We start from the raw sequence: 8,914 nt of genomic DNA on the forward strand, positions 1-8,914 counted from the left end.
GTCCGGAGGTCGGGGGTTCGATACCGGGCACGCACTTCGAACGTTGGTGGGTTTTAAGCAATAAACTGTAAAGGAAATTATCAAGGAACTTATGTCGTCGACATTCCATCTACACGCACGAAACGTTTTGCATCATCATTCTTCATACGCATGGCTAAGGTTTAAAATTCTCTTCCGTGATCTATGTTTCTTACCAATTACAATCCTATCTTAGGGTATCTTTCCTGTCGCACTTATAGCCTTTTTTAACCCCCGACCCAAAAAGAGGGGTGTTATAAGTTTGACGTGTGTATCTGTGTATCTGTGTCTCTGTGTATCTGTGTATCTGTCTGTGGCATCGTAGCGCCTAAACGAATGAACCGATTTTAATTTAGTTTTTTTTGTTTGAAAGGTGGCTTAATCGAGAGTGTTCTTAGCTATAATCCAAGAAAATCGATTCAGCCGTTTGAAAGTTATCAGCTCTTTTCTAGTTACTGTAACCTTCACTTGTCGGGGTATTATAAATTTTTAATTTACACTTGTCTATGAACGCGCCATACACATCTAACGCATGTGCAAAACCGTGCCACGTGAATATGATCATTAAGGTGCTAAACGACTTACGGCCTCTGACTGTACATTACAAACAGACGGTACAAGTCAGTCTCCAGCTTTACAGCGAACATGTTTCATATTATTATAGCTTCGTATGAAGTTAAGAACTTCGTTGTGTTCGTTAGAGTAATTAGTTCTCATGCGGGCGTATTAAATTACTTGCAGGAAGGTCTCATTATAGGAGAGAATATTTACTATAAAGCCTCTAGGCTTTTTTACTTTTACTTTTTACTATACTATATTTTACTATATTTTTACTTTTTATTTTTTTACTTTACTCTAGTAAAGTAAAAAAATTAGAGAATTTTACTCTAGATTTTATTACTCTAATTTTTATAGAATTCAGATAAGCTATAGAAGTAAAACTTGGAAGGGGTATAGCAGTTTTGATTAAATCCTTAGTACCGAAACGCTTACCGAATAGCTTGGCGGGTCGGTCTTGCGGATAGGGTGGTAACTAGCCTCGGCCGAAGGCTTCCACCGGACCGGACCAGGAAATTATAAATTTCGAAATTTTGCCTGCCGGGAATCGAAACCAGGACTTCCCACTAGTACTAGTAAGACCACAGCGCTCTCTTATTAACAGGGCTCTCTCCGTCACTTGCTTCCACTCGCTTCATACAATCGTAGTTCCAATTTCATTTGAATATTAAGCAACCAAAGTCCATGAAATTTTGCAGACATATTCTAGAAACTAATATCTGTGTTTGTGGTGCTTTAGATTTTTCTAAAAATATGTTGTTTTAAAATTACAGGGGCTCAAAGATTTGTATGAAAATTTTTAAGACCGCGTAACTTTGAAACCGAATATTTTAACAGAAATCTGGAAAACCACAGACATAGACAATAGTTTCTAGAATATGTCTGCAAAATTTTATGGACTTTGGTTGCTTAATATTCAAATGAAATTGAAACTACGATTGTATGAAGCGAGTAGAAGCGCGTGACGGAGAGAGCCCTCTTAATGAAAATGAAAAATATTTACTAACCAAAATACAATATACTTATTCAATTTTTCACTGTCCGTAAGAAGAAAGGAGTAAGATTTAAATTAATGCCCTAGGATTCAAGATTTCCGAGTAAAGGCCAAACACACAAACCTAGACAGTGTCTAGAGCAAACAAGTGTAATTTATATAATCTGCAACGGGCGAGTAGCGTCCACAGCTGTGTGCTATTTATCTCACGCGTAAAACAACTGGGGTAACATGTGAAACTAGGGTTTCTTTTCAACGAGATATAGAAAATCTATACTAATAAATAAAATTGGAGTGTCTGTCTGTAATTTCGAAATAACTACCGCATATTAAGGTCATATGGTTATTTGAACGATACTATAACTGAATCACACGTTTTTAAAATTTTTGTCTGTCTGTCTGCCTGTCTGTCTGTCTGCCTGTCTGTCTGTCTGTCTGTCTGTCTGTCTGTTTGAAAAGGCTAATCTTGGGAACGGCTGAACCGACTTTGACAGGATTTTCACAGACAAGTAGAGAATTGACCAGGGAGTAACATAGGCTACTTTTTTAACCGACTTTCAAAAAGGGAGTTGTGTTTTTCTACCTATGTACACCGAAATCTCCGAGATTTCTGAACCGATTTGCGTCATTTCTTTTTAAATCGATAGAGGAATTTTGCAACATTGTTTCATAAAAAATTTGGAGTCCAACTCCTCAATCCTGATGCTGCAGGGGACCTGACCAATCCACGCGGGCGAAGCTGCGCGCATCAGCTAGTAATAAATATTCCTGTTCCAAACGTAAAGCTTTAGGTCCAGTAGGTAGGTTAGTAGCATGATAAGCGTCTAAAGTTACGTTAGGTTTAGCGTTAAACTATGATCACCGATAAAAAAAATCCGGCCAAGTGAGACTCGGACTCACGCACCGAGGGTTCCGAACCACTTTAAACACATTTTAGTTTTTTTTAATGATCTAACCACAAATTCACGGTTTTCAGATTTATTCCTGTACTTATGCTATAAGACCTAGGTACCTACCTGCCAAATTTCATGATTCTAGGTCAACGTACCCTATACCCTATAGGTTTAGGGTAGGAAGTACCCTATAGGTTTCTTAACAGACAGACAGCAAAGTGATCCTAAAAGTGTTTCATTTTTCCTTTTGAGTTACGGAACCCTAAAAATGTACTATCATTTGACGCCTGACAGTGACGTCGAAGCCTCGACGTTTATGAGAAGTTCTCGTAAACACTATAGTAGAATAGGCGGCTACTATGTTTGTGTACCTACATTATTATCAAAGCCTAAACCCTAACATAATCCCCGCATTCTCAACGCGTCCCAAATACACTTTGGCATTATCTCCGAGTGCCGATTTACTCAAGAGCCTGATATACTCGCACTCTTAAGCCTGACTAATTCGGCCCAATTTCTCTTAAAAGATAAGAGTGATTGTTCTAGGTTCATGATGCGAGCCTAAGTTGTTTTTCTGTGCTAAGTAAGGCTTTCACGTAACTTTTCCACGATATACCTATAATTATTGAAGTTAAGTTTATTTGGTGATTAGTAACCAGTAGGCTTTCACAGCTCAGTATTTATTTATTTATTCAGATACAAGTTACCTAGTCCTTGACTGCAATCTCACCTGGTGGTAAGTGGTGATGCAGTCTAAGATGGAAGCGGGCTAACCTAGAAGGCTAGACTCACGTATTTAGTCGACGTAAGCCCGACTAGTTTCGAACCCATCCGGGATCCTTTTTCATAGGGACTCAGTTCGCTGTGCGTCGCGGTTGAGACCCCGCTTTGAAAAACCGGCCAAGTGCGAGTCAGACTCGCGCACCGAGGGTTCCGTACTCGCGTATTTTTCCGACATTTTGCACGATAAATCAAAAACCGATATGCTTAAAAATAAATAAAATTCTGTTATAGAATGTACAAGTAAAGCCCTTTCATATGATACCCCACTTGGTATAGTTATCTTACTTTGAAAATTAATACATATTTAATTTTTTTTTTCTGTGATGTAACCACAAATTCACGGTTTTCAGATTTATTCCTTTACTTGTGCTATAAGATCTACCTACCTGCCAAATTTCATGATTCTAGGTCAACGGGAAGTACCCTATAGGTTTCTTGACAGACACGACGGACGGACGGACAGACAGACAGATAGACAAAAAAGTGATCTTATAAGGGTTCCGTTTCTCCGAACCCTAAAAAGGACCCCGGATGAGTTGGAAAAATCTGTGGTTGGAAACTAGTCGGTCTGACCTCGATTAAATACAGTATAGCAGTAACAATATTATATAGTTACAAGTGTAAATTAAAAATTTATAACACCCCCGACAAGTGAAGGTTACAGTAACTAGAAAAGAGCTGATAACTTTCAAACGGCAGAACCGATTTTCTTGGATTATAACTAAGAACACTCTCGATCAAGCCACCTTTCAATAAAAAAAAACTAAATTAAAATCGATTCATTAGTTTAGGAGCTACGATGCCACAGACAGATACACAGATCCACACGTCAAACTTATACAGCCCTCTTTTTGGGTCGGGGGTTAAAATATTATCATAGTTATCCTGTCTTAGATTTTTTTCTTTAACAAGTGCAATATTTCGACTGTGAAATTAAAAATATCTGAAATTCGCACCACAAGAACGCTGGCAGCAAAGAAAAATCTAAAAACTGTAATATTTTAAAGCAACAAGATTTTCATCACAGCAGATATTAAATCTCTTCAGAGCTTTAAAAAGTTTAAAAGGATTTTATCTGAGGTTTTTGTTCTGGTTAGTAGAGTCCTGTGACACTGAATTTGTCTTTCGTATCCAAAACGCCGCCGGATTTTTTTTTTTTACTTTTTTAGGGTTCCGTACCATATAGGATCACTTTGTTGTCTGTCTGACTATCCGTCCGTCCGTCCGTCCGTCGCGTCTGTCAAGAAAACCTATAGGGTACTTCCCGTTGACCTAGGATCATGAAATTCGGTAGGTAGGGAGGTAATATTATAGCACAAGTATCTGAAAACCGCGAATTTGTGGTTACATCATTAAAAAAAAATTAAAATGTGTTTCAATTTTCAAAATAAGATAACTATACCAAGTGGGATAACATATGAAAGGGGTTTTTTAATCCATTGAAGGTTTTCTACGAAAGTATAATTTTATATCACCCTGTGAAGCAGCAATGTAGAACCAACCAACCTCAGTGACTATCATTCAGTGTTAGACACTGAGTTAGAGAGAGACCTGTGCACAGTAGTGAGCCGGCAATGGATTGATGACGATGATGATGATCGAAAACGTTTATTTCTAAACGCTATTCGTTTCAGCTTTATCTTTAAAACTTTTTTTTTTAAATGAAAATCACACTAATATTATAAAGGAGAAAGTTTGTATGTATGTGTGTGTGTGTGTGTGTGTGTGTGTGTGTGTGTGTGTATGTTTGTTACTCCTTCACGCAAAAACTACTGGACGGATTGGGCTGAAATTTAGAATGGAGATAGATTATACCCTGGATTAGCACATAAGCTACTTTTTATCCCGGAAAATTAAAAAGTTCCCACGGGAATTTTAAAAACCTACATCCACGCGAACGAAGTCGCGGGTATCAGCTATTATTACAATAAAACTTAAAGCTAGCCTTATCTAATAACTATACAAATCATGCCCGCGTGGAATGGTGCCAAGAATACTGGCTGCATTTCCGCGTTGGACAGCCAGGCTGATCCGTTGCGCAACATCAGTAAAATCCGTTGTGCAATCTTTAAAACAGTAATTCATACAAATTATAATAATAGCTAAAATGTGCAGCGCATTTGAAAGCAAAGAAACAATTAAAACCTTTTAAGAGGGCTCTCTCCGTCACTCGTTTCATACAATCGTAGTTCCAATTTCATTTGAATATTAAGCAACCAAAGTCCATGAAATTTTGCAGACATATTCTAGAAACTAATATCTATGTCTGTGGTTTTCCAGATTTCTGTTAAAATATTCGGTTTCAAAGTTACGCAGTCTTAAAAAATTTCATACAAATTTTTGAGCCCCTGTAATTTTAAAACTACATATTTTTAGAAAAATCTAAAACACCACAGACACAGATATGAGTTTCTAAAATGTGTCTGCCAAATTTCATGGACTTTGGTTGCTTAATATTCAAATTAAATTGGAACTACGATTGTATGAAACGAGTGACGGAGAGAGCCCTGTTAATATTTTAACGTGACAAGATGTTTATGATAGCAGAAATTATCATCCTCTCTAGGGGTTTGAAATACGGCACTGCAGCTTTTATTTCTGTATTGTTGCAAGAAAATTGCTTGTTATTTGTTTTGTTAAGGGTACATAACAATTTTACCGTATATTTTTTATCAACTCCCGACCCAAAAAGAGGGGTGTTATAAGTTTGACGTGTTTATCTGTGTATCTGTCTGTGGCATCGTAGCGCCTAAACGAATGAACCGATTTTAATTTAGTTTTTTTTGGTTGAAAGGTGGCTTGATCGAGGGTGTTCTTAGCTATAATCGAAGAAAATCGGTTCAGCCGTTTGAAAGTTATCAGCTCTTTTCTAGTTTTCTTATAGAGGTTTTTGTGTCAGGGGTTTTTTTTAATTTTAAGTTTTAAAAAATAGCGAGCAAATGAGCAGGCGGGTCACCTGATGCTAAGTGATTAGCGCCGCCCATGAACATTGCAGCACCAGAGGGACCGCCGATAAGCGACCGAATAGGAGGCGGACGTCCTAACCACTAAGCTATCACGGCTTTTTGTAAGCACTTATCACACTATTTTAACACAATATTATAAAGGAGAAAGTTTGTATGTGTGTGTGTGTGTATGTTTGTTACTCCTTCACGCAAAAACTACTGGACGGATTTGGCTGAAATTTGGAATAGAGATAGATGATATCCTGGATTAGCACATAGGCTACTTTTTATCCCGGAAAACCAAAGAGTTCCCACGGGATTTCGAAAAACCTAAATCCACGCGGACGAAGTCGCGGGCGTCAGCTAGTATTTACAGAAATACAACATGGGGTTATTCAAGTGGCGGACCATCAAATTCCTGAAATGCCAGCAATGCATCGGCAGTTTCTCTGGTGCTACAAATGTTCATGGGCGGCGGTAATCACTTAACACTAGGTGCGTTTGCTCGCTATTTTTTTATAAAAAAAAAGCGTTCTAGGGCTAATTGCATATTATGCAATTTTACAATACGTATATAAGTGTGATAATATATTATATTGATTGAAGTCACTGAACGGTGAGCATAATTAAAACGTTTCAAGAGCAAAATGAGATACGTTAATTAAATTTTCATCATTAACTATGGGATTTCGTTTTCAATTAACCAGTAAGTAGGTACATTGCAGTAAATAAGTTTAGTGTATACACTAGTATAGAGTGATTTTAGAACCGATTTTAATTTAGTTTAATTTTGTTTGAAAGGTGGCTTGATCGAGAGTGTTCTTAGCTATAATCAAAGAAAATTGGTTCAGCCGTTTGAAAGTTATCAGCTCTTTTCTAGTCTTCTTATAGAGGTTTTTGTGTCGGGGGTTTTTTAAATTTTGAGTTATAGTAGATATGAAGAAAAACTTTTTTTTTAAAGAATATTAGCCATGTTAAATGACTAATATTCCCCTTTCCTCTGCAACTAAGCGTCAGGCTTGTGCTAGGAGTAGGTACGACAATAGTTCAACGGGCAGGGTTTGAACCGTCGACCTTTCGGTTTTCAGTCCACTTCTTTACCGGTTGAGCTATTGAGGCTCTACAATTCTCTGAGGTTATAGTAATTAGAGCTTAGTAAGGTTACAGTAGCTCCTAAACGAATGAACCGATTTTAATTTAGTTGTTTTTTGTTTGAAAGGTGGCTTGATCGAGAGTGTTCTTAGCTATAATCCAAGAAAATCGGTTCAGCCGTTTGAAAGTTATCAGCTCTTTTCTAGTTTTCTTATAGAGGTTTTTGTGTCGGGGGTTTTTTAAATATTGAGTTATAGTAGATATAGATAAAATTTGTTGTTCCTTGTCTATGGAACGAGACAAACATAATAATCTATCATATCATCTACTAGCCGATGCCCGCGACTTCGGCCGCGTGGATTTAGGTTTTTTGAAATCCCGTGGGAACTCTTTGATTTTCTGGGATAAAAAGTAGCCTATGTGCTAATCCAGGATATTATCTATCTCCATTCCAAATTTCAGCCAAATCCGTCCAGTAGTTATTGCGTGAAGGAGTAACAAACATACACACATACACCCAAACTTTAGCCTTTATAATATTAGTGTGAAGTGTGATTGTACAACGGACACCAGAGAGTCCAGAGAGAGCTTGCTAGCAAATACAATACATTTGAATTTAGGTTACCAGTCAGTGTATGAGGGAGATTTATGTTTGTTTAGGATCTGATTGGTATTTGCCACATATCTACAGACAGCTTACTGTTACACGTTATTTATCTACATTCAGTAGCGTGCAGGCATAGTTACACAAAAGCACTGCTAACCCTAGTTGAAATAGCACAATGCCGTTTTCCTTGCGCCCTGCCTGAAAATATATAGGTACCTAACTGATGCCTACCCGTATTCCGAACCCTATGCATGCCCAATCTACATCTACATAGTTCTACACTATAATATACAAGTGTAAATTAAAAATTTATAACACCCCCGACAAGTGAAGGTTACAGTAACTAGAAAAGAGCTGATAGCTTTCAAACGGCTGAACCGATTTTCTTGAATTACAGCTAAGAACACTTTCGATCAAGCCACCTTTCAAATAAAAAAAAACTAAATTAAAATCGGTTCATTAGTTTAGGAGCTTCGATGCCACACACAGATACACACGTCAAACTTATAACACCCCTCTTTTTGGGTCGGGGGTTAAAAAAGGTAAAGTTTGTTAAGTTTAATTGTAGGCGGTAAAACCACAGACAGATACACAGATACACACGTCATACTTATAACACCCCTCTTTTTGGGCCGGGGGTTAAAAAGGTAAAGTTTGTTAAGTTTTGTAGGCGGTAATCTCGGAACTACTGAACCGATTTTGAAAATTTCATTATTTTTTAAAGATTTAGAGATCTTTAAAAATCCCGAGGGTACTTTTTGTTTTTCCGGGACAGAAAGTAGCCTATGTATTAATCCCGGGTATACATTCTGCTTCTTACATTCCAAACAGCTAATTCCGCCCAGTGGTTTTTGTGTGAAAGAGTAACAAACACACACACACACACACACAAACTTTCGCCTTTATAATATTAGTGGGATAACAGGATAACTAGCACAATAATTTACAATGCAAAAAGTGTGAAAATAGTAGGAAACAGTGCAACCTGTCGCACCTGAAGCTTTAATTACTCCCCAAGCGTTGA

Source organism: Maniola jurtina, chromosome 25 (genome assembly GCF_905333055.1).
Source record: "Maniola jurtina chromosome 25, ilManJurt1.1, whole genome shotgun sequence".
Classification (NCBI taxonomy): Eukaryota; Metazoa; Arthropoda; class Insecta; order Lepidoptera; family Nymphalidae; genus Maniola; species Maniola jurtina.